This window comes from Panicum virgatum, chromosome 5N, assembly GCF_016808335.1.
Source record: "Panicum virgatum strain AP13 chromosome 5N, P.virgatum_v5, whole genome shotgun sequence".
Taxonomy (NCBI): domain Eukaryota; kingdom Viridiplantae; phylum Streptophyta; class Magnoliopsida; order Poales; family Poaceae; genus Panicum; species Panicum virgatum.
In genome coordinates, this window is record NC_053149.1 from 38,638,230 (window position 1) to 38,665,334 (window position 27,105).

The following is a 27,105-nucleotide window of genomic DNA, read 5'->3' on the forward strand; positions in this document are numbered from 1 at the left end:
TCGACCACCATGTGCGCCGCCCCTTCGTTACAGGGCGGATCGTGCATCTCCACATCCTGGAGAGGAGGGGAGACCCTATTGCTGGCCACCTCCACCTCCTTCTACTTCTCCTCCCCGCGGCAGGCGCGGCTCTTCGCCGGACTCGCTCGCGGCGAGGTCAGTAGCGCGGCATCACTGGATCCGCCCTCGGTGGATGATCCCTCTGCCTTCCTCTTGGCGCCGCTGAGCGACGCCCTCCTACATCAAAGAAAAAGGCGCTCAGCACAGCTCCAGGAAAGAAAAATCAAGCAAGAATCAAGACTCAGATCCAGAAACTTAGCCGCCACTCTGGCGCAGCACGAATTTGAGCTTCAGCGGCGCGGTCGGCAGAGCCCCAGAACTGGTACGCGAGGGCGTCACTTCCCCACATAGCTGGCCCAGTCCCTAGGCCGCTTCCTTCTCGGCTTGGGGGGGGGTCGACCGATGCCGACCTCACTACAGCAGTGGCCAGGGGCGCCGACACTCCCCGAACCTTGCTCGTCCCCTTAGGGTCGAGCTCTTCAGTGACCGATGCACCGCCATCAACCCCGCCTTCGACAGCGGGATCTTCCTCACGGCGCGGTGCATCTTCCTCCTCGGGGTGTCCGACGATGGCGGCCCCGAGGCTCCGGTGATCTCCACCTCCGACTCACTCCCTACGGAGGAGTCGAGGAGAACTCTATCTCCTCCTCTGCTGGCTAGCGCAGCTTGGCGGGGGTGGCGGCATCCTTGCCAGGGTCCTTCTCAGGCTGAGGAGCGGGGGACCAGTACTCCAAGACCTTGGCCTACAAAGGATCCGAGTTGTGTCACAACCCAACAGGTGCAGTCGGAAAAATAGAGCAAATACAGAGGAAACAACTCTGAAATGAACAAAACAACCCGGAAGATTTGAGAAGACTCATGGCGTCGGTCGGCCGCTTCAGGCAGAGGGCTTTTGGGAAGCCCTTGTCCCGGATCTGCCCCGCCATGATGCGGACGACCCGGTTCATGATCTCTTCCCGGGGGACCTTGCGCTCCTATCCCCGGGTTGGGTCCTGACGACCCCAGTATTCGAAGGCCGGGTGGACCATCTCCTGGATCGGCTGCGTGAGCCGCTTACAGAAGGAGATGGCCACCGCGGCCCCTGTCAGACCTCGTGCCAAGAAGTCGGCGATCTCCTTGAGGAGGCGCTCCACCTGCACCATCTCCTCGGTGGTCGGCGGCTCTTCCCGCATGCCTTGTACTCCGGCGCGCAGCCGGTGCGCGCCGGGAGGCAGGGCGCCGGGTTCGACACCATGAACCATTACCGCGCCCACCCCTTGTTGGTGTCGCGGAGCTTGAGGTCGGGGTAAACACTCCCTTGGCGCAGCGAGAAGGCAGCCCCGCCCACAACATTCCAGCGAACGTTGGATGGGTGCCCCTTGAGGTGGTACAGAGCCCGCCACAAGTTGAAGTGGGGAGCAATCCCCAAGTACCCCTCGCAGAGGTGGATGAAGATGGAGATTTGGACGATTGAGTTGGGCTCGAGATGCGTTACCTCGAGCCCGTAGAAGTGAAGAAGCCCGCGGAAGAAGACCCCCGCGGGCAGCGCGAAGCCCTTCTCATAGAAGGACTTGAACACGACCATCTGGTCTGTGTCCTCCGACGGGAACTCCTCCCCGTAGCAGCACCGCCACCTGGAGATCTGCTTCTCTAGGAGGATGCCATGCTGCACCATATCCTGGATGTCGCTCTCTTAGAGCGTGCACTTCTGCCAGGATGATGACGGCGGCGTAGCTTCTCCGGTGCTTCCCGAGGCCGAGGATGATGACGCAGCAGGTGTGGTGGCCATGGTGATGGCGGCGAGGCTCAGGCGAGGGGTGGAAATCGCAAGGAACAAGGAAACCAAGAGATCTGGAAACTCACCGAGTCGGCAAGGCAGCGGAAAGCTCTGGAGTGCTCGGGAACAGGGTGGCCGCTCTGCGCTGCCTCCCCTGTTTAAATATCAGAGGCTGCACAACGGGCAGATCCGAAATCAACGGCCGGATCGGATCGGGCCTGGAATCTTACAGCAGACGGAGCAGGATAAACGGTAACATTCTTTTTAATGTTGCCCCTGACAGCCCCGCTCCTCTGTCAGGCGCGTCAGATCTGCGTGGAAAGATAACGGTTGGATTTTTACCGTAATGTGAATATACTCCGAATATTCCAGAAGCAACCCGGTGTGTCTCCGTGACCCGGCCAGGGCCTCAGGGCCTGGACGCCATGACTACTTGGCGCATCTCCGTGTCTCCGCCAGCAACCCTGCTCGGAGGCTGGGCGCCACTTACGACCCAGCATGTCTCCGTGACCCAGCCAGGGCCACAGGGCCCGGACGCCGTGACTACTCAGCACGTCTCCGTGACTCCGCCAGCGACCCTGCTTGGGGGCTGGACGCCACTTACGACCCAGTGAGTCTCCGTGACCCAGCCAGGGCCTCAGGGCGCAGACGCCGTGACTACTCGGCGTGACTCGGTAACTCCGCCAGCGACCCTACTCGGGGGCTGGGCGCCACTTACGACCCGGTGTGTCTCCGTGACCAGCCAGGGCCTCAGGGCCCGGACGCCGTGACTACTCGGCGCGTCTCTGTGACTTCGCCAGCAACCCTGCTCGGGGGCTGGGCGCCATTCACAACCTGGTGTGTCTCCATGATCCAGCCATGGCTTAAGGGCCTAGACACCGAAACCACTCGGAAAGTCTTAGTGGCTCAAATCATGGCTTCAGGGTCAGGGAACCGAATTGGATTCACATTCTATGGATGTCTCGAGATAGCTAGGGACTGATACACTCAGAGGATCGGTGTAACAAAAACGTTTGTTGAGTGCTCAGGCATTCGGACCAACAAGAGTTAAAGATCAGTTCTTTGACTCTCGAAATGCTTCTCCGAAACCTTCCAAGGCTCGGGGGCTACACCGAACGGATGTTCCCAGGGGCGCATCCCGTTCTGGATCTACAACAACGACGTACATTCTTAGTGAGCACCGAAGGACTTCGTTCAGTATGACAAGGTTCAACTCGGCCCTCCAGCGCTCGGGGGCTTGACGGAGGTAGATCTTTGTACCTCCCTACCGAGTGGGGTCCCCGAACCCGGGAGACTACCCTGCTCGGTGACTCGGCTATGACTACTTGGTGTGCAGGACTCGGCTGTGCGTGGAAAGGATCTTCAGTAGATCAGGATGAGAGGCTCCAGCTAGAAGCCCGGATATCTAGGGATCTTAACCGACCTCCTTCCTTGTAAAACAACCCGAGCATATCTTCCTTATACCCCTACGGCTCCTGCTCTATATAAAGGAGACGTGGAAAGACCCATAGAGACTTCTTCTTTTCGCAGCATTCCACAAACCCTAATACAACCCCGAACACAGGTCGTAGGGTATTACGCTCATCGCGGCCCGAACCTGTCTAAGTCCCTGCGTCTTCGTGTTACCATCGAGCTCTTGGTCCTGAGATCCCCTTCCTGAAACTCTACTGCCGGGTACACCCCTGGTGGACTGATCGGAATAGCAATCCGACAATCAGTGTAAACAACAATTTTTGCTCCTACTAAGTAAGATCTGAACATGTCGATAGCAAAGATAATGGCAAGGAGCTCTTTTTTAGTGGTAGCATATTTTAGTTGAGCTCTTGTCAAATTCTTGCTAGCATAGGCGATCGCGTGATGCTTCCTATCGTTAGGTTGGCCGAGAACGGCCCCTACGGCGTAGTCACTAGCATCACACATGATTTCAAAGGGGAGCATCCAATCTGGGGGCTGGATGATTAGCGCTGAGATGAGTGCCTTCTTGAGAGTGTGAAAGGCATCAAGGCACTCATCAGTAAAGTCAAAGGGTGCATCCTTAGCTAAAAGGCTCATGAGGGGTCTAGCGATGTGAGAAAAGTCCTTGATGAAACGGCGATAGAACCCAGCATGACCTAGAAAGCTACGGATTCCCTTGACATTAACAGGAGGTGGGAGCTTTTCTATAACTTCAATCTTGGTTCGATCCACCTCTATCCCACATTCAGAAACAAGGTTCCCCAAGACGATGCCCTCGCAGACCATGAAATGGCACTTTTCCCAATTAAGCACCAAGTCTTTCTCCACACATCGTTGTAAGACCTTATCTAAATTCTCAAGACAATGATCAAAGGTTTTTCCATAGACGGAGAAGTCGTCCATGAAAACTTCCATGATCTGCTCAATCATGTCTGAGAAAATAGACATCATGCACCTTTGGAACGAAGCGGTTGCATTACACAACCCGAACGACATCCTACGAAAGGCGTACGTTCCATAAGGGCATGTGAACGTGGTCTTACTTTGGTCATCAGGGTGGATGGGGATTTGGTGATAACCAGAATACCCATCAAGGAAACAAAAGAAGGAATGGTTTGCAAGCCGCTCCAACATTTCATCAATGCAGGGTAGAGGGAAATGATCCTTCTGTGTAGCCTTATTGAGTTTCCTATAATCTATGCACATCCTCCACCCAGTGGGGAGACATTGAGCGATCAACTCATTCTTGTCATTAGGGGCAACCGGCAACCCTCTCTTCCTAGGCACAACCTGAACGGGACTAACCCACTCACTATACAGCACGGGGTAGATAACCCCGGCGTGCAGGAGTTTCAGGACCTCCTTCTTAACGACTTCCCTGATCGCTTTGTTCAACCTCCTTTGAGGTTCCCTAGATGGTGTGAAAGCTGGATCCAAGGGGATGCAATGGGTACAAAGAGTTGGGCTAATTCCCTTTAGATTTTGGAGGGAATATCCCAGAATGGTTCTATGTTTCTCTAGGACGGTGATTAGTCTCGCGGATTCTTCTTCTGAAAGTTTGTTGCTAATAATCACCGAAGACTGAGAATCACCATGGAGGAAGGCGTAACAGAGGCCTGCAGGTAAAGGTTTCAACTCGATCGGAGGTCTAGGGGGAGACTCGAACTCAGATAAGTTTATGGGTTCAGTGGGATCGTCAACCTCCTCGATGAACTTTTCAGCTTCATTCTCAAGGAGGAATTCTAGTGAGTCAAAAGGGAGAATTCTCGTCACCTCCATGATCGGTTCAGAGTCAAGGGAAGGTTCGGCCAAAGAGTTTGCTACTCTAGAGATTTGGACCAAAAGGTTTCCTTCCCTCGACGGACATCGAGTTTACCTTGAGTCGATGCATCCATAAGTAATTTCTCAATGGGGTGCCCGATCATGAGATCGAAGTCTTGGACATCGAAAACATGGAAATCAAGGATCACATCGACGTTTTCGTGCTTGATAGTTACGTTCTGCATAATCCAAATTCCTTCTAGAATTTTTCTAGAGGAAGTCTGGAAGGTTTTGTTGGTTTGCACCAACGGCTCATCTCCCAAGAGTTGGAACGCGCATTCACTGGAGATGATGTTGGCTCCAACAATGGGACTGTAGAGGATGTCTACCGGGGTTCCTCGTATGGTGCAAGGAATGGTTGACGAAGGGGAGCCAATCCGGAGAACTTCCGGTGACAGCTCCGTTTCCCTTGACCATTCGCCGGCCATGATGGCTGTTACCTTCTTGACATTTTCCCTAAGGAATGTGTCTTCTATAGGATCTGTGGACGGGATGGGAACCGGTCTCTTCCTCGTGTAGAGATAGTTCGAGGTGTTTCCAAAATCTTCGAAAAGATCATCCTCGAACTCAATAGGGAGCTCCGGAGGTTGAATTTCTTCTTCCTCCGGAGCCTGTGGTTCAGAAGAGGGTTCTAGAGCTGAATCTAGAATTGTGGGAGGTGAAGGATCAGATTCGACTGATAGAATATCCTCATGGCTTGACGTATGCTCTTCCTGGGAGGGTTTGGTATTAGCAATGAAGGAGGTGTTTTCTATGATATGATCTAAGATTTCCCTACCTTCGAATGGAGTCTTATGAGAAAAGGATCCTCCAGCGGCAATGTCAAGATAAAGGGCAGATTCCGTGTCGTGCCCGATGTAAAAATGTTGAAGCACCACATGATCGGGTATCGACAGGTTAGGGCCAGACATTAGAAGAAGTGAAAACCTGGCTCAGGCCGCACCTAAGGATTCCTTCTCATTCTGCTAAAAGCAGATGATATCCCTTCGTAGGGCGACGATACGGGACTCGGGGAAAATGAAAGACAAAACTTGTCTCTCAGTTCATCCCAGCTTCCATTCATGTTTCCTATGGTATGCGTGTACCATTGTTTCGCCCTCTCAACAAGAGAAAAGGGAAACAACTTCCACTTGAGGGTGTCGTGTGACATGCCTGCGATGGTGCGACATGAACACACTTGCTCAAACTCTCGGAGATGATGGTAAGGGTTTTCGCTATCTAACCCTGAGAATGATAGTTTCTGAACCATAGCGATAAGATCGGGGCGGAGCTCATAGCTTGATGCAAGAATTGGGAGCTCGGATTGCGGAGGCTCTAAGAGCTCGCCCTTAGGAGAAGAGAAGCTTAGGATAGAATGCTGCTCCATGAAAGTGGTGGTAAGGATAGAAGTAAAGTAAAACAAAAGATAAGATTTTTTTTTGAAAAGATAGATACGTGGACCAACTAGGTTCGAAGAGAAATACAACAACCGTTCCCTGGCAACGGCGCCAGAAAGCTTGTTGGGTATTTTAACGAATGCGAATAAATCCGCAAGCGCACGGATACCGTTGTAGCTTTCACCCGTGAGTATTCAAGGGTTATCGTATCCACAGGGAACGTGTGTGCACAAACTTCTAACTGAGTAGGTCCAAGGACACGCCAAGATATGTGGCGAGGATAGAGAGGATTCCTCAGGTAGTACTAGATGAGTTAAGGTTGATCTCTCGGGCAAGATACTCGCTTCGGGCACCGGCTTACCCCTGAAATGGTCAGGAGACTCTGGCCAATGGCTCTAAGCTATACCCGACCGTGGAGGGCTACAAAGGACCAACAGGGCTGTCACCACCTACGGCCTACTGCACAGACTGTGGGATATAAGGCAAACGAAGGTAACCCTTAGCCTATACACCACGTCTATGCTACTGATTACTACCGTAGTCTAACTACGTTTGGTACCCTGTAGCAAACTATGGCACTCTGTATAAATACAGAGCGACGAACCTGAGAGTAAGAGAACTGATCTCACTCAAAAGATAAGTACTATGCAAGAATAGGAAATCACAAATACTAACTTACTTTACTCCGAAAGAAGCCGGTATCTGTAGAGGTACAGCTTGGAGAAGAACACCGACAGGCCCGGCGCTTCCCGAACTACTCCTCACTCTCCTCCTTTATTCTATCACTAGCGAACTAGCGCGTTGCCTTTGCAATGTGGCACTACTTGTCAGACCCGGGGCAGCGGGACTGTTTATAGGCGTAGAATGTTCTAGAGTAAGGGATAGCTCATGGATGTACCTTACCTCTCTTGTAACTACCCGGATAGGTGTAGAACTAGCTGCAGTACAAAGGAAACTACCCGATCGTGCTGCAGTAGGACTCCAACTGTACTCGTCTAGGACTTTCCATGTAAACCTATCCCCCTGTATATATAAGGGCGGGTAGGTACCCCCTCGAAACACATCAACACCTAAGGTAATACAACCCACCACACAGGACATAGGGTATTACGCAACTCACGGCCCGAACTTGTCTAAATCTTTGTGTTCCTTGCACCATCGAGTTCCAGAACCGTCGATCCCTACCTACAAACCTTACTGCTAAGGGTATCCCTGAGCAGGCTTGGCGGTAAACACCGACAGCTGGCGCATCAGGTAGGGGGCTCGGTGAGTTCATCGGTGAGTTCGATGGCTACCTTCGCTTTCAGCACCACGGCACCTCATCAAGGCATCACCTTCATCTTCGGTTCATGGGTCTGCATCGCCAATGGTTCGGGCGGCTTCGACAGCCACCTAACCAACTCGCCCACACTGAAGATCACTGTGTCGGAAGACTCCAACAAACTCCCCGGATCAGACGATCATGGCATCATGTTGCTTCCCGACCTCGCTAAGGAGATCGAGACAAAACTTGAAGACAACTCGAGTTCTACTCGGACTCAGATCAATCTCAAACCGAATTTTACCCGGATTGAGACTCCTCTTGCTCGACCCATCTTCGGGTTGCGCAATTCATCATCTAATTACAAACAGATGATCAGATCCATCTATGAAAATAACTCGGATCGTCTTTTCTGCGTCGAGAATTACCCAATCACCGCTAGCCGGGAGGCACCCATTTTCGACGTGTACCCAGATCCATTTGAATCATCTCAAGATAGCCTGGATTTCATCACTAATGCGTTGGCAAAGATCCAATTCGAGTCCTGCCAAAGCCATACTCTTACAGAACTACTCGATAACCTTCGGGAGTTTGCCAGCATTGTTGATCTTCCGTTTCAACATGGTACTCCCTGTGACACCTCTGGTGTCAGTTTAACCAAAGCCAGGCAATTAAAATAACTTCACACGCAAATGAGCTAAGAAAACTTAAATAAGAACCCTATGTCTAGTTCTTGCAAACTTGTGTGTAAATATTTAGTATTCACTTATTTCTCAAATGACAACTCAGAGTAATGGAACAAAATAAAAATTCGAACAAAGGATTAAACATTCCTTTAGCACATAATGTCAAATATTTATACAAAACAATAATGCACCCTTGTATATGAGTATGTGTGGATATAAAACTTGTTCCTTTAATATTCTTGAACTTTCATGCTCAACTGGTCACAAAAATGTAGAATAAAGACACACTCATATTTTTGTGACACATAGTTTAATTTAAAAAGACTTTTTGGCAAATTCAAGATTTAAACAAATCAAATAAACAAGAGTTCAATTTCTAGTGGTAAGGAAATTGAAATAACTTTCAAAACAATGCAAACATGCATATAAAAATACATATACATATTCACCATGTCATGTTAAACAAAAGCCTAGTTGAAGCCTAGGAGTAAAAGTGCCAAAATTCACATAGAATGATAAGTACTTTAAATGACAGTTTTTGAAATAATTAAATAACTCTCAAACCACTGCTCGAATAAAAAAGTGCATACCACAAAAGTTGTAGATCTCAAAAAGCTGAGCAAAAGTGGTATTCAACACTTTTTCATTTGAGGCCCAGAAGAGGGAGAAAATTTGAAATTATAGAACTGGGTTTTGGAACTTTGGTCTAATTACGAAACTGTCACTGACCATCTCTCTCCCCTCTCTCTCACGCCGTTCGTACCCGGCGACGGCAAACTGCCCCGGGAACGGCCGATGGGCCTGCGCGCCCCTGGTTTTGCTCGGAACCGTGTCGCCCTGGCTCGTCCTCTACTTGCCACGCGCCACAGGCCACTTGGCCCGGCGCCACGCGCCCCCACCATGCGCCAGCACGACCGCTGGCATCGCCGCTCGCCGTCGCCTGCCTCCGCCCCCTGCCCGGCCAAATCGACCTCCCCCAGACGTTGTTTGCTTCTCCACGAAGCATAGCGCGCCTATAAAAGGAGCAGAACCCTCCCCTCGCGCCCGGAACCCGCCCTCTGCCCGCCATTGCCGCTGGCGAGCTCGAGCTCGCCGCGGACCGGCCGCTTCCGACCCTCATTGCCCGAGCGAGCCTCGCCATCACCTTCCCAGACATCCACTGACCCTCCTCGACCCAAATCCCCTACCCCATCGTCACCAGAGCGCCACCGCGCCGGACCAGAGCCACCGCCGGCCGCCCCTCTCCGCGGACCCGCCTCCTCCTGCCCTCTCCCGACGAGCCAAGACCACCGAAAGGTAGCACTCGAGCCCCTCATACTTTTCCCCCACTTTCCCTCTACCTCCGGCGACTCTCCTCGCTGGGAAACGCCGCGCCAAACCTCCCCTGTTCTGTACTTCCGTCCAGGGACCTCGAGTTAAAAGAAATGAAACTTCCAGGGTGTAATCTGCAAAATGTGCATGAACTTCAAAACAGTGAACTTGTAAAATACATAACAATTCGTATAAAAATCGTAAAAATGCAGAAACTCAACCGATATTTATCTATGGAAAAGAATAAGAAAAGCCATTAATGCATGTTCAGGAAGTTCTACTCAACAAATGACTCTGAATTTTGAATATGTTATCGCTGATGGAATTTTAAGCTCACAGTAAAAAGATAGCATCCAACTAAAACTGTTATCTTGTTGGAACAATCAAGATTCTCAAATATGTTGATGATTTTCACGATTAAATACTAGAAAACATATACATGAAATTGATCTAGAATTTCTAATACATGCATGTGTAACTGAAACCATGTTAATCCATAAATTTCAGAATTATTAGAGTTCATTTGCTATATACCATGAGTAATGCTTGTTTAATCAACTTAATTCATCATATATAGTTTTTATGCTCAGAAAAATATATATTTATTTCTGAAGTCTCACTTTAGTTCTGTAATCCTGCCTAAAAATTTTGAGATACAGTTACTGAGTTTTGCTTTATTTAAAAATCATGCTTAGCATCTCATGGTTAGATTTACCATTTTTGTTCTGAGTAAACTAGGTCGTATCTGCTCAAGATTTTTGGACATTTTCTTAGTTAGAGTTTATGCTCACTATAATAAAAAGTTCACATGCAGTACTGATCAAATGAACTTTGAAAAATTTATGCTAACTCAAGATAAATTATCTGCATAACTAATTTAACTTGATGATATAAAGCTTGATAATTTTTGTTGAATATGTTTAGCTTATGACTAGGCTCTGGTAAACATTTGAGGACCATATCCCTACTATAACTCTCTGTAGAATTAATCTTATTTAATAGCTTGCTAAATTTGTTCTTTTTTTCACCACTGCTGTATAAGTGAATAAAATCTGGAAAAATTACAGTGCTGAGTAGATGCTATGTAGATGCTCTCGTAAAATTTGTAGCACCATAAACCATGTCAAATGTTCTGTGCAAAAGTGAAGCAACTAGAGTAATCTACTCACATGAATAGTTGTGGTAAATTGCTTTATGGTTAGATGCTGAAATTTATACCATATATGCTAAAGTTTGGGATCTGTGCTACGTTAATTTTTCTTCACTAGCTCCTGAGTAGACTTGCTGTTATGAAATAGTGAAAGCATGCTATGTTTTAATGATAAAATGAAAACCAAACCCCACACTCATTCATGAAGAAACATAGTTGTGTTTACTACTCCATAAATGACTGCCCATGAAATGAAATGTTGAGATCATCACTGAATTAACTTTTGTTGAACTACAACTTTATCGTGAAGGAAAGAAATCGTTATTCATGAATAACTCATAATCTTGCATTTCATATAGAAACGATTAATCTCGCGGACGGTGACTACGAATTGGTGCCCGCGGACTCTCATGTTGATCAGGAGGTTAATTTGAACTGTGCTACCGTAGCTCAAGACCTGGGCCAAGCCCCAGAGTTTTTTCTGCCTGACAGTGCCCAAGAAGGCAAAGCCCCGGTGCATTATGCCATTATTTTCTGAGTTATTATTCATCTATCTATTTATAATGTGTTGTAATAATTTTATTTCTGCATTTAAGTTTTCTAGGAGTTGATCGAAAACCTTAGGTGCATGATCCCTAGGTACCTATGTTTGATACCCAGATCTTTATATCGACTAGTTGCCATGCTAATTAGGTACGGTAGAAGTCGAGGGGTTTCCTGCCTCTCGCGAGCAAATAGGAATTTTACTGACTTTAATTCCTGCTGAAATATAAGGACAACGGGCGGGGTTGTGTAGTTGTGATACCCCGCTGGTGTAGTCAAAAATGGCTAAGGTCGCGGTGTGTGGCTCATTTCGTTAAGCGTTTGAAAGTACTAGCCACATACCGAGAAATATGGTAATCGGTAAGCTTAAGTACCTGATTGGACCAGCGAGTGGAACGACCTCGCACCCTCTTGGTAGAAGTAGGTTTATTTTTGTCCGGACGTACGGGTGCAGAGTAGTCGGACTCTGTAGTCGGGGAGGGTGTTCCGGATCCACGGACTGGAAAGAAAGGGGAACAATAGCGTGGGCGGGAGCAAAGTTGATCCCCATGCGTGTGGTCTAGGTTCCCCTGGCCAGGTTGAAATTCGATTCAGAATCGTCCGCCTCTCACGGCATGAGATTGCTTAATGTTTTCGGTCACACAGAGTAACAAGTGGAACATAATGATGATAATACTGCTGGTTGATTAAATGGTTGCTCTACCATGTTTGTGTAGAGTTAGATGCAAAATTAGAACGGTTAATCCAACTAGAAGATGGCTAGATAAAATCTGAAAATAAGGACCAACTCTTAGTGGCATTTTTGGCAAAACAAACCCCATCAACCAAAAAGCCTTGCATGTCTAGTTATCAGACTATGTTATATCCGGTGACGGGTAAGTCTTGCTGAGTATTAGTATACTCAACCTTGCTTGTGGCACTGTTTTTCAGGTACTAACTTCGAGGATCTGTTTGCAAGTCTTACTTGGCTGTGTACCTTGCCTCTGGGCTGGTCCGTTGAGTGGGATGGCCCTTCAGCTGGTGCTGACCACCCTCCCACTGAGTGACGCTGTTCGTATGGGCTTTATCGATATGCCACTTCCTTTCGTTAGATGTTTTATTGCTTCCGCTGAGACTATGACACTTGAATAATTGGTGTAGTTCGGACTTCTGTATTACTTTGCTACTTTGAACATGGTTTGTAATAAATTTCCTTTCCGCTGCAATCACTCTGAGATGTATGAAATGTTCTGTGTTGTAATCTCTGGGCTCACCTTCGTGTGAGTGTTGTCTGCTGATCCTAGAATAGCGTGGCTTTAATCGAGGCTTCACTCGAGGAACTACCGGTACGTGCCGGTTTGGGTCAGAGTTGCCTAGCAACAAAGATCAGTGCACCCGGGCCCAGTTAGTTTGGGTGGTTCCACCACACTCCCCTCGTAACCAAGAGGGAAACCGGGTCCGGAGAAACTGTCCTAGCTGATTACGACTCAGACCTGGAAAGCTTCTCCCCCGAACATTTGGTTCCGGTGATCATCCAACAACCCGAAGGTGCTCCTAGTCAGCATGATCCAAACGATGCCTTGGATCAGATTTCAGCAGACAATCTGACCCAAGACGCTCCACAAGATGAAGATGAAGCTACTCGCACAGATCATAGGGCAAGAAATCAACGAAAAGGGGAACGCAGGGTTCAAGCTGCAGAGCAAGCTCGCCTTCCCCCGCGCAACCTCAATAACGAATTCAACAACGTCGTGGATCCAGTTTACAGAACCCCAATCGCCGCGATGATAGAAACAACCCTGCGGCTCATACAGATGCCTCAAAACCCGGAGATGGAGCGTGTCATATACCTTGCCAAGAATGCTGTTGAACAACTCGAGAGACAAAACCCGTTGTCCTCACTCCATGGCACCCGGTCGAGGGCCACCGCAACAGTCATACCTCAAGCAAGTCGTACTCCTGGAGGCCATCATCGCCAACAACAATTGGAGCAGCAAAATCAAGGAAACCAGGAGGATCAGGAAGTCGCAAGCATTCATCGATCCAGGGGTGGCCAACCACGGGCAAACCAAGCCCCTGGGCCTCAGCCAAATCGCAACAACAACAACCGCGGGCACAACAGGGATGAGGTAGCCGACTCTATAATGGATGCACAGGACATCATCAACGCAAGACACAGATCGCAGCTTGCAGACAACTCCGATTGCTTCCAAGCCCTTAGCAGAGTCTTCGACAACATCGAGTACCCGAAGGATTTCAAGCCTACGAACATCAAAAAGTACGATGGTAAGCAAGACCCTGCTCAATGGTTACGTTTATACTCAACCGCTGTTACTGTTGCAGGGGGAGACACCAACACCAAGGTCCTCTACTTCCCAATGGCCCTGGAGCCCGCACCCCTCACATGGCTCGAAAGCTTGGCGCGCGAGTCCATATACTCGTGGGATGACCTCAAGAAGGCCTTCATCGACAACTTCCAAGGGTCGCTACATCGTGTAGCTACTCGACACGCCCTGTCCATGTGCAAGCAGGAGCAAGGCGAGTCGATCAGATCTTACGTGAAGCGCTTCTTCAACACAAGAGCCACCATCCCCAACATCGCCGACAATGACGTCATCAACTACTTCCAAAGTGGCATCACCGTCCAGTCTCTATACCGTGACTTTGGGCATAATCGCCCCAAAATGGTAGTGGAGCTACGAGACATGATGCAGCGCTGGGCGGACAAAGAAGAGCAAGAACGCAGTCGCTTCCCACGCCGTAACAACGACAACAATGGGAAGCGCCACAACGACCGTGGAGGGCCCAATAACTAGCGGGATCCTGCGCGTAAGCGCAAGCCTGACGACACTGTTGGCACTATGGATCGCACCCCGCGTGGTAAGAAGGGCGACAAACCGCAGGACCAGTTCGACAAGATTCTTCACAACAAGAGATGTCCAATCCACCCCAAGAGCAACCACTCAATGTGGGAGTGCACAATCCTGTGCAAATCCTTCCAGTCGGCACCTGCAGATGCTCCTAAGAAAAAACAGAATAAAGATGACAAAGACGACAAGAAAGACCCTGATGGTTACCAATAGCAACAAAACGTCGTCAACGTCATATTTGGAGGAGATTCCAGCTTCTCCAAGCGTGCCCAGAAGCTCCTACTCAGAGAGATCCTTTCAGTCGAGCCAGCAATTCAGAGGCCACTAAAATACAGCGAGGTCCCCATTACCTTCTCCAGGAAAGATCAATGGACCAGCTTATCTGAACCTGGAAAGTTCCCGCTAGTCGTCCAAGGCTCCAAGCTCACTCGAGTACTCATCGACGACGGAAGCGGGCTCAACCTGATCTTCGCAAGTACATTAGCCAAGATGGGCCTTAACTACATGAGTCTACTCACTCCGAGCAAGGCCCCGTTCTACGGCATCATCCTTGGAAATTCTTCCAAGTAGCCAACTTCGAATCTTCTTACCACGCTATCCTGGGAAGACCAGTGTTAGCTAAATTTATGGCAATACCACACTACGTGTACCTGCTCCTCAAGATGCCAGGTAATACAGGAGTACTTTCTTTATGTGGAGACCTCCTCAAGTCCTTCGAGTGCGACAAGGAAGCAATAGATTATGCTGCCACAATCCGGGTTCCTAGCTCTGTCAGCGAAATACTTGCTGCCGCTAAGGAACTCTCGCTCAAAGAGTCAATGCCCTCCAAGAAGCCAAGCTAGTCGTCGGTCAAGCCAACTGGTGACGTAGGCACCAAGACTATCCAGCTACAAGAGGGAGACGACTCCAAAACTGCTATCATAGGAGCAGGTCTGGGCGACAAATAGCAAATCGAGCTCGTCAACTTCCTTAGGGCCAACCGAGATGTATTCGCGTGGAAACCAGCAGATATGCCAGGGGTGCCCAAGGAGTTGATCGAGCATGCCTTGAAGGTCGACCCTAAAGCCACACAAAAAAAACAACGATTGCTGCGTTTTTCACCGGACAACCGAGAAGCCATCAAGAAAGAGCTGGCGAAACTACTCGTAGCAGGGTTTATCAAGGAAGTCAACCATCCCGAGTGGTTGGCTAACCCTGTACTTGTCCAGAAGAAGAACAACAACGAGTGGAGGATGTGCGTCAACTACACCGATCTAAACAAGCATTGCCCAAAGGATCCTTTCAGGCTACCACGTATTGATCAAGTAGTCGACTCTACAGCAGGATGTGTCCTGTTATCCTTCCTCGACTGCTACTCAGGGTATCATCAGATCGCCATGAAAGAAGAAGACCAAATCAAGACAGCCTTCATCACCCCTTACGGGGCATACGCCAACAAGACTATATCTTTCGGGTTGAAGAACGCTGGTGCTACCTACCAGCGTGCGATACAGCAGTGCTTTGCCGACCAGCTACATCGCAATGTTGAAGCCTATGTCGACGATGTTGTCGTCAAAACCAAGACCCAGGATCAACTCATTACTGACCTGGATGAGACCTTCAACAACCTCCGAAAATTTTGATGGAAACTCAACCCAACCAAGTGCGTCTTTGGCGTACCCTCTGGAAAACTACTTGGATTCATCGTCAGCAACCGAGGAATCGAGGCCAATCCAGAGAAGATCAACACCATCATGGCCATGGACGCTCCAGCTACTATCAAGGATGTCCAGAAGCTTATAGGTTGCATGGCAGCTCTGAACTGATTCTTGTCCACGCTTGGCGAAAGGGGCTTACCCTTCTTCAAGCTCCTAAAGCGACAAGACAAATTCAAGTGGACTAAGAAGCCACGGAAGCACTCGAGAACCTCAAGCATCATCTCCAGTCACCGCCGACTCTAACAGCTCCACTATCTGGTGAGGAACTGCTCCTCTACATCGCTGCGACTACTCATGTAGTCAGTACTGCGATAGTAGTCGAACACCCGGAGGAGGGCCACGCCTACGGTGTTTAGAGACCAGTTTACTTCATTAGTGAAGTACTCTCTGAATCAAAGGTTAGAAATCCATCAATTTAGAAACTTCTGTATGGAATTCTAATCACCTCCAGGAAGCTTCGACACTACTTCGACGAGTACAAGATCTCAGTAATAACTGACTTTTATACTCCACAATCGGGATGCCACTGGACGAATTTCAAAGTGGGCAGTTGAACTGGGAGCCTTGGAAATCAACTTCAAGCTAAGAATAGCAATCAAGTCACAGGTACTAGTCAACTTCTTAGCTGAATGGCGGAAAAATCAAATTCCAGCACCTCATAACATTCCAGAGCATTGGGTAATGTACTTTGACAGCTCACTCAAGCTCGACGGAGGTGGCGCGGGAGTTCTGTTCTCCTCCCCCAATCGAGAGCAATTGAAGTATGTGTTCCAAATCTTGTTCAAGGTCTGCAACAATGAAGCTAAATACGAGGCACTGCTACACGGCCTTCGACTAGCAGTTTCTCTCGGCATCAAGCGACTACTTGTTTACGGTGATTCTCTACTCATCGTCTAGCAAGTCAATAAAGAAAGAGACATCAACAAGGATACAATGGACGCATACGTTGAAGAAATCAGAAAGCTCGAAAACAAGTTATTAGAATTGGAAATCCATCACGTAGACCGCGACAACAACGTGGGAGCCAATGTCCTTTCCAAACTTGGATCTACTCGAGCAGCTGTTCCACCTGGAGTTTTTGTCCATGAACATCATCATCCATCAGTGAAGGTACAAAGCCAACAAGCCACTGACATGGAGGCCCCAGCCACATTCAGAGAAGTACTGATGATCGAAGAAGATTGGTGGATCCAGTTTATCGACTTCATCAAGGAGTTCGAGCTTCCACCACATGTCGATCCTAAAAGCGCTGAAGCTGCCCGCATCATCAGGTGTAGCAAGGGTTTCATCCTCGTCGGCGACAATCTATACAAGCGCTCTGCTTCTGGCATCCTCATGAAGTGCATTACCCTTGAAGAAGGCAAATACATCCTCAGAGAGACACACGAAGGAGTTTGCGGCAACCATGCCGCATCAAGGACACTAGTCGGCAAGGCTTACAGGTCAGGTTTCTTCTGGCCAACAGCTATTTCAGACGTAGAAGACCTTGTCAGACGATTCCCTGGCTGCCAATTCTTCGGCAAAAAGACTCACGTCCCAGCACACAACCTGATAACAATCCCTCCGTCATGGCCGTTTGCCTGTTGGAGTTTGGACATGATCGGACCATTAACCGTAGCTCCAGGAGGATTCAATCATGTGCTGGTAGCAGTCGACAACTACACCAAGTGGATTGAGTACAAGCCCATTGTCAAGATCTCATCTGATAGAGCAGTGGATTTCATCTCTGACATCATTCACCGGTTCGGATTTCCCCACACCATCATTACGGATCTTGGCTCTAACTTCACGTCACAATCTTTTTGGGATTTCTGTGACAACTCCTGCATTGAGGTCAAATATGTTCAGTAGCTCACCCTCGAGCAAATGGTCAAGTAGAGAGCATCAATGGCTTAGTACTCAACGGCTTGAAGAAAAGACTCTATGATGCTAACACCAAGAAAAGTGGCAAGTGGATTCATGAACTATCCCATGTGGTCTGGGGGCTGCGAACGCAGCCTAGCAAAGCAACTGGACAGTCTCCTTTCTTCCTCACATATGGGTCAGAGGCTATACTACCCACAAATATCATGTGGAAATCTCCAAGAATAGAAGCCTATCAAGAAGGATAAGCAGATGAAGCTCAACAACTTGAGTTAGATTCAGCCGAAGAAGCCAGAATCAATGATTTAACCCAATCGGCTAGATATCTTCAAGGAGTCAGACGCTATCATGATCGCAATGTCCAGCAAAGACCTTTCAACGTTGGAGATCTAGTATTATGAAGGATTCAAGATGAGACAAGATTGCACAAGTTAAATTCTAGATGGGAGGGTCCTTTCAACGTAACTAAGGTTACAAGACCTAGATCATATAGAATCACTGATGCAGATGGCAATGAGGTACCCAATTCCTAGAATATTGAGCACTTGCGCAGATTTTATCCTTGATCCAAGTAATGTGGTGATGTCAGTTGATCTCTTTAATAAAGCAAAGGCCTTCCTCAGCTTTTCGACTACGCTAAAGGCAGTTTTCAACTTGACAGCATTACCTATGACTACTCTCCAAAAAGTTCATCCAACCAGGATAATCTCTACAGATTCATACCGACCTGGATAACTCCCACTGGATAGCTTACACAGTTTTCCATCAGGAAAACTATACAAGTCACATCCTTATCCTTAATATAAGGGCACAACCTACTCGCTAGCTCGAGAAGGTATATGGATACCTTTACTAGTTTGTCCATCTTGGGTAACTCGACGGAGTTCATCCTAACAGGTCAACTATAAGGAACTCCAGCCTTGTGTCAAAAGGCAAAACTACTCGCTTGCTCTAGTATGTTATGGATACTACTCAATTTTGTCCTTCTGGGGTAACCCGACGGGGTTCATCCTAACCGGTCAATCATAGTAGTTACTCCAGTCTACAAATTAGACACCCTATTCGCAAGATCAAATAGGTATTGGATATTTCCAAGAGGGTTTCATCTTGGATAACTCAACAGGGTTCATCCTAACAGATCTTTCTTAGAAATTACTCCAGTCCTTGGTCAGGACACACTACTTGCTTGCTCGAGTAGTTTATGGATATCTTTACAGTATTGCTATCTGAGTAATCTGACGGGCTTCACCCTAACTGCTCAACTATGGAGATTACTCCATGTGAACATTCTATTCGACTGATCGAGTAGTTTGTACTCATCCTACGGTATCCGATCATACTTCTGAAGACACATCAACAGGATGAAAGTAATATCTACAAAGACGAGATCTTACAAAGAGTACAAGAGTTCTTACAAGCAGATTACTCTGCCAAGTTCTTCAGAATTTCCTCAGTGATTACTTCTAACTCCTTACAATAGTCCTGGAATTTCTCATCAGAACAATCAGGTGCTATTTCTTTGGATATGTGAGCTAAGTTATGCTGAGGCCAGAAAGACTTAACAATTGCTATCATATGGGTTAGATAATTATTGGAGGTCGCTGTCATAACGTCGAAGAACTTCTTGGGAGCCTCTTCTAGACGCTCTACCAAAGACTTGCTGCTTGATGACTCCTCCTCAGAATCTACCATATCCACAATGACCTGAGTTGCTGCTACTAGTCGAGTATGATCACTTGAAGAGCCTAACAGAAGGATATTTCAATGATTTTCATCAAAAAAGCAATATCAAGACAAAAGATCGAATACTCACAAGCTTGAGCAATCTGCAACTGTTCTTGGAGCTTTAACTTCTCTTCCTGAAGTTTCGATTTCACTTCCTCGAGATTCTTGATCTGCCGCTTCATGTCACAAGCTTCTAGATGATGCTTTCAGTTTGCTTCGTACAACTTGTTCCGAGCAGCAAGGGATTCATCTAGTCGTTTGGCAACCAGTGCATTCTGCTGTTCTAGAGTTTTTCTATTGTCAACAGTCTTATATAAAGCATGATGCTTCATGAAAGACAGATTGGCAACATCCTGTAAAGATAAGATTGGTCAGGTATCATCAACTACTTGACATAGTCAAGTAGAAGCAAAAGAAGGTCTACCTTGGTATATTTGAAACACCATTGCATGGAATCTACGAGCTTCTTCATATTCTCCACAGACAACAATGGATCATCAAAGAGCTCCTTACCCAATTCTTCTAGGGTAGATTGTGGCACTGACTGAAAGGGTACTAGCCGAACAGTGGGATTCTTCGACCCTTCAGCTTTATCATTGCCAGATCCAGCAGTGTCTGAAATACTTTCAACAGCTGCAGAAGGAGCAGGTGCGGGTACTTCAAGAGTAGGCTCTTTTGACACCTCCGGCATGCCCGTATTTGGGGAGAGAGTAGCCGAATTCTCGATCAATCCAATTATTGGAGAATCGGGAGTAGAACGAGTACTTGCCTCTGGACTACTCTCCATTCAGTTACGGAAGTCTTGAATTTGATCTTTCTCCTGAGCTGGAAGATATTGAATCCTAGCCAAGCAAAATTCCAAATCAGAAAGCTGAGGCAAAAAGGATGCAATTAAAGAGTATCAAACACTTACTAGCCAGCATCGAGACGAGGAATCTTTCTCTGCAACAAAGCTCCAGGAGTTGCTTTTCGCTTTTTGCTTTTATCAGCAGCATCTACTGAAGTTGGAGGCATACAATACCATGTCTTATAATTTTTCTGCAAAATAAGCAAGGTTTCATCAGAAGATCAAAAACTTTAACTACAAGTACTCGGCAATTTTCCCCAATCACTTACCCATGCATTCTCGGGAGGGTTCTTTGCCCAGAAGAGTGTTGGAAGCTTCAAAGACTTGTCGAAGTTATCGAGTACTTTGCAGCATCTCTTGACTACTTCAGACTGAGCCATTGGTTCTGGCGACATTCTAGTGGAATCTTGTGTACCTTCATATCTGAAGGTAGGATGTTTCCGAAGCTGGAGAGGTTGGACCCGACGGCTTACAAAGGAGAAGACCACATGATCACCAGTGATTCCTTTATTTTTCCAACTTACAATAGCTCTGAGGATGCACTCAACTTGCTTGCCACCAGGTCCTTTACTCGACCAGTTTTCTTGGACTTGGGAGGCACCAGGAACTCTTTCTGGAAGTGGAGATTCAAAGTTCCCGACATGAAGCCAGAATTTCTTCCACTCGAGTCCTTTACCCGCTATATCATACACTAAGTACTTGTCCCGAGTTTTAGGGCGGAGTATTAGTTCACATCCGCCGACGACGGCAGGTTTGGTAGCATTTGGAATGGGGACAAGGATGAAGAAATGTTGAAAAATGTGAAAGTGGGGAAGAATGCCAAGGAATGCTTCGCAGAAATGAGTAAAAATAGAAGGATGCAAAATGAATTGGGGAGTCAGATGATGCAATTGGATTCCCCAGAATTGCAGAAGAGAATATAAAAATTCCGACACGGGAAGTGCAAGGCCACGTTCCACGAAATCACGGAATACAATGGTTTCAAGGGTACCTTCCATAGGGTAATCTTCTCCTTCGCCTACACGCCATTGGATCACGCCCTGAGTTTGGAGGAGCCCCATATTCTCCAGATCTTGCACCGCTGATTCAGACATTTTACTTTTATGCCATCCCGTTGAAAGATTGGCAACTGCTTCGTCTTCAACCTTGGATTTGTCTTTCTTGGGAGCCATCTCAATGTCACAAGTTTAGGCTCGGGGGCTATGAGAGGGGCTATGGATGGCACAGGCAGGGAGCAAGAGTGAATCTGAATTTGATGGCGGCCAGGAGTTAAAAGGTTTAAAACCCTAGAAGTGACTAAACGGGTTTATATGGTCTCTGATGACAATTTCATGAATACCAGGAAGGTCAACATATTTTTTCTTCTTCAGGGAGGTTTTCATCACTTATTCTACCACGAGTTTTCTTTGATTCTTAAATCTAAATTGAAAGATTTAAATTCAAAACTCCGGGGTTGCGGGATATATGCATCAGAGATTTATTTTTCAATTTTTTTGGAGAATAAAGAAGGGAAAAGACTGAAGTGACCCTCAGCCTGATTCTGCAATTCAACCTAAGGCTCGGGGGCTACTCCATATGGAGCGCGAGTACTTCGCGCACCATATATGATCAGGATTTCGGGGCTTGAGCACCTCACAGCCTCGAAGCAAACGGAAGTACATGGAGGACTACTCGACATGCCTGAAGGAAGAACCAGAAGCAACCGGAATGATGATCTGACTACTTGAACTATTCAAGGACATCCAGTCAAGTACTCGACGCCTGCAGGACTCGTCTATGAAGAGCTCGGGGGCTTGTCAGACCCGGGGCAGCGGGACTTCTTATAGGCGTAGAATGTTCTAGAGTAAGGGATCGCTCATGGATGTACCTTAGCTCTCTTGTAACTACCCAGATAGGTGTAGAACTAGCTACACTACAAAGGAAACTACCCGATCGTGCTGCAGTAGGACTCCAACTGTACTCGGCTAGAACTTTCCATGTAAACCTATCCCCCCAGATGTATAAGGGTGGGCAGGTACCCCCTCGAAACACATCAACACCTAAGGCAATACAATCCACCACACATGACATAGGGTATTACGCAACTCGCGGCCCGAACTTGTCTAAATCTTTGTGTTCCTTGCACCATCAAATTCCAGAACCGTCGATCCGTACCTACAAACCTTACTGCTAAGGGTATCCCTGAGTAGGCTTGGCGGTAAACATCGACACTACTCCTTATCTCCAATGGTGTGTGTCGAGAGGGGTGAGGGAGGCCCCTTTTATAGTCCTAATAGGTCGGTTTCCGCCAGCAATAAATATGGAAACATAGAGCACCACCTTGGAGTGGATCAGATCGAGTTTCCCGCCAAAGATGAGGCCAGATGGCGCTGAAATGGGGCCGGCCGACCCTATGGTTCGGCCATCCCACGGGTGCCGCCTCTCGCGCTGCCTTTCATCCTAGTCACTGCCAGGTGGGCCCCCATCTTGTGTATGTCGGTGCCGGGGCTTTGTACATCAGTTTTCTTTGTCAAGTGGGCCCATTTTGTAGGTGAGACGCGGGATGAGATCTTTTGTGTGTTTTTTCTCTGTGTTCACTAGTGTTTTCCTCATATTTCACCACTGGGTGCCTGTAGATCATAATTCACCAAAGTTCGTGGAACTTGTTAGAATTAAGCCCTACAACTAAGTTTGGTGATTTAAATATTATGAAAAGATGCAAGAGTTGACGGTTCTGTTTCTGACTTTAGGACCGACAACACCCTCCATTTCGTCGACATTGCAGATCAACGCTCCACCGACTGAATCAGGGATATTTTGACGATCTAAGTTGGGTAACTTCCCCTTTTGACGATCTGGGCACTGGCTTGTGGGTCCTTTGCTTGATCCTCATGCCTTCCGGGTCCACCGACTGAATCAGGGATATTTTCTTTGTTTAGGAGCATTGTGAGCATGTCACGTTGCTCCTGTAAAAAGATTGTACCCCTGTATGTTGAGGTGTCAAGCCGGATGGCACGGTTGAGACCGGGCGGCCTGGATTTTCTCCGTTTTTTACCATCTTTGGACTGTGATCTCCTGCAGGCACAAGTGGAACTTATTAAAATTAAATAAAATATATATGGAACATGGTGCAAAATCTTAATTTATTCCTGAGAAGTTGACGGTCAGAATGTTAAATAATGGCCGTCAACAAGGACCGACGAATGGTCCAAGCTAAGCAAAGCTCGAGCTCTTGGAAGGCTGAAGTAATCAGGTGTCATGGCTAAAGAGGTGACAAGGAGACTTGGTGCAGAACCAAGGAGCTCATCACCCCTATTTATAGCCATGCGAGCACCCCACGCGGCCAGGCCAAAGCGAGCCCAACCCGTCGCATGCATGGGTTCACCTGCCCTGCTACTGCGCCTCCCACGGTGGTACTACATGGGGTACTGTGAGACGCAATGCCACAAACGGGTGACAGGCGGTCCAAGGCCAGGTCGCGTACAGTGCACCGCCACCGAGACGGACGCGACAGCTGTCGGTCAGGAATCCACGCCACAATGACTTCCGTCAGCATAACCCCACTCGAGTACCCCCCATCTTTGACGAGACAATACGGGGTGATAGGGTGCTTGATGGAGGACCTCGCACGAGGCAGGTCTGTGGAAGAGCTCCTTTGACCGGCTCATAAACATTACAACATCGGGATGGACACACCGAACAGACGTTCGACAGGACAAGACGTCCGGGTTCAAAGCATCGAGATTTGTTACACCCGAGAGACTACACCCTCTGAGTGAGTCTTTGACTCGCCTAGAGGCTCGGCGGCTACACCCAGTGGGTGCGCTCGTGCGCACTCATCGGAGTTCGAGGAGGACACGACCGTTCCACACCAACCGTTCCTGACCGATGGCGAGAAGCTAGCCCGTGATGAGTTAACCTTCTACGTGAATCTTGGATTCCCTCAGAGGCTTAGGGGCTACACCTACTAGGTGCACTTGTGCGCACCAAGCATAAACAATGCCTTTGGCTAAGGGCGCGTATACCCGGCGGCTAGACCCCTTTCGAGATCCAACGAAGGATCCCAACAAGGGCTTGGGGGCTACTATCGGGTATTAATATACTGGATACCCAAAGATGCATGATTAGACAATTAACCACTCTATTAGGCAAACTAATAGTCGCGGTAGGGCCAACCAGCCCCACCTACGCAGGAGGGCTCCGCCCGCCCGACCAAAGGAGGGGACTCCCTCTCGCCCGACCCAAGGAAGGAGTCCTCGCCTCGCCCGACCTATGGGGAAGGGCCCCAGCTCGTCAGGCAGCCAGCCAGATGAGGGGGATGCGCCCGACATGGGGGAAGGGACCCACCATGACCCGTGCCGCGACGGATTGATAGCAGCGTGGGGTGACAAGTGACCATGCGTCTGCTGACACAGTGCACAGTCGAGTGCATGCCCTCCCCATCGTGGCCTACAACGGAGTAGGTCGTAGGGTAGGGGCATGCTGCACCTTAACCAAGACACCACCATGTCCCCTGCTCTGGAGACTTTGCAGTCTGACGGACGCGGAGGGGGAGGGCGGCGACAACAGGTCCAGGCGGGACCCGACGACCGAAACGACAGAGGACGCAGCGCGTGGACTCTCTCTCTCTCTCTGTTGTACTTGGTCCTCCTCTCTATCGTATAAAGAAGGGAGACGGGCTCCTACACGAGGGGGATCATCTCCTGCACGAGGAATTGAGCGACCAGACTCTCGACCCTATCACTAGACCACGAAGTACATGGATTCTCTCTCGCCGCTGGGAAAGAGGTAGGCAAGAACTCTAAGAAGTTCATGCCGGCAACTGCCCTAACCAGACAAGGGAGACCCGTTAGCCACGAACACCTTCTTCCCATCGATCTCAGAGTCTTGGGATGACCATCCCTCTCTCGCCCGTTTGTAACCCCCTACTACAAACCAGTACAGGATACACGAGCAACACGAACTGGACGTAGGGTATTACGGTTCTGAGGAGCCCGAACCAGTCTAAATTCTTGTGTCTTCCTGCATTACCATCCACCACTAAATGCGCATCCACAAGAGCCACTAGCCGGTGCTAGAAAACACCGACACCCATCTTACAACATTGGAGCAAAAAGAGGCAGCACAGATGCAAAGGGAAGCAAAAAAAATGAACTAGAGTGTAAGATGTTTGACACATACAATAGCCTTCTTTCATTGGATGTATCATTGATGTTCGATGAAGAAAAGTTAGATCATGCAAATACCATGAAATATTTGGGGAAAAAATTATTTGCTGAGAATTAAGGTTAGTTCCCTACACTTCACTAGATATCTGTCATTTTGACATTTCTAAAATCTTTGCAGATTGTTTCACATGACCAGGTTACTATGTTCGAAGTGTTGGAGGTTGATCAGTTGCTGTGGAGTGTGAACTGAAGTGGTTCATGTCTTTTGACATTTCTAAAACATGTTTAGCAGATTGTTTGCATGGCTTTGTTTCCTATTGTTGACGAACAAAATTGGCAGCAAACCAGACCAACCGGTCTGACCGGTCATCCCAGGCGGTCTGACCGGTCCGTGATGCCGTATTCGGTCTGGCAGGAGCCGACCGGTCTGACCGGTCCATCAGGAGTCCGAGTACAATTAGGGAATTTTATAAATTTAGATATGTAAACAGGATTTCCTAAGGAGTAAGTTTTCTCCACCCTATAAATATAAAGGGTCACAGCCGATTGAGTATCCAACCCAATCGAATCTATCAAATCAATCTACTTTTATCATTTTTACCTTTCTTCCTTGTTACCCTACTTTTCCAACCTCGACATGCTATTCTTATCTCATCTCCATGGCATTTGAGGATGCCCTAGCTGGCTTGCCGAGCCTAGGGCAACTCTACACGCGCTTGCCCCGACGGGGTCCCTCTCGGATGAGCGTTCGTCGGATCGTCGTCGTTCTACACGGCGACTGGTCTGACCGGTCCCTCTGACCGGTCTAACCGCTCCACGCAGGAGGCGCTGCAAGGAGTCCCTCCTCGCGCCGCGCGATCTAGTGCGTTCGAGTGTTGACTGGAAAAGGCATCAACACAAATCGGCGACTCTGCTGGGGAAGAAAATCTGGCTGTCATGGCCGATCTATCAAACTCCAACGATATGATGGCACTTGAAGGATTTCCTGAAGACCTGCGCAAGGTTATCAACATAAATTTACATTCTCACTGTTATCGGGTAATGGAACAAGGCGTCATCATGATGAAGATATCTGTCATCGACGAGTTTAGGATGTACGATCTACTAAGGCATAGTAAGTCCACAACTACTTTTATAAGTGGTTTGCTTACTTTTGTGGATGAGCTGATTAATAAAAAGAAGGGTGTAGATCCAATTCCTGTTATTCAAAAGTTGGCTATTGAAAAGCTGGCTAATAATCCTTGCAAAAATTTGCCTAATGTTGCTTGTTAAGATACAATTCGGCCGTCCCAAGATGAATTTGTTGACCCAAAATTCCCTAGCAAGAGCACAGAGACTAAATCTAGTACTTCAACGCTCGGGGGGCAACAAAACAAAGGCAAAGATGCTGGTTGCACTGCAACTGGTGTGACCGGTTCCAAGACCTGTCTAACCGGTTCATCTAGGGTTTTGCAAAATAAATCAAAACCTAAGATGGTTAAGCCCAAAAAACCCGAGATTGGTGTTTGGAAAACCGTTGAATCCAAAGGCCGTCACAAGCATCAAAAGGAAAAGCCGA

General features: G+C 48.1%; 1 pseudogene; it reads right to left on the reverse strand.

Annotated features, from left to right (window-relative positions):
• LOC120674781 overlaps positions 1–27,105 on the reverse strand; it is a 176,265-nt pseudogene that overhangs the window by 79,929 nt on the left and 69,231 nt on the right.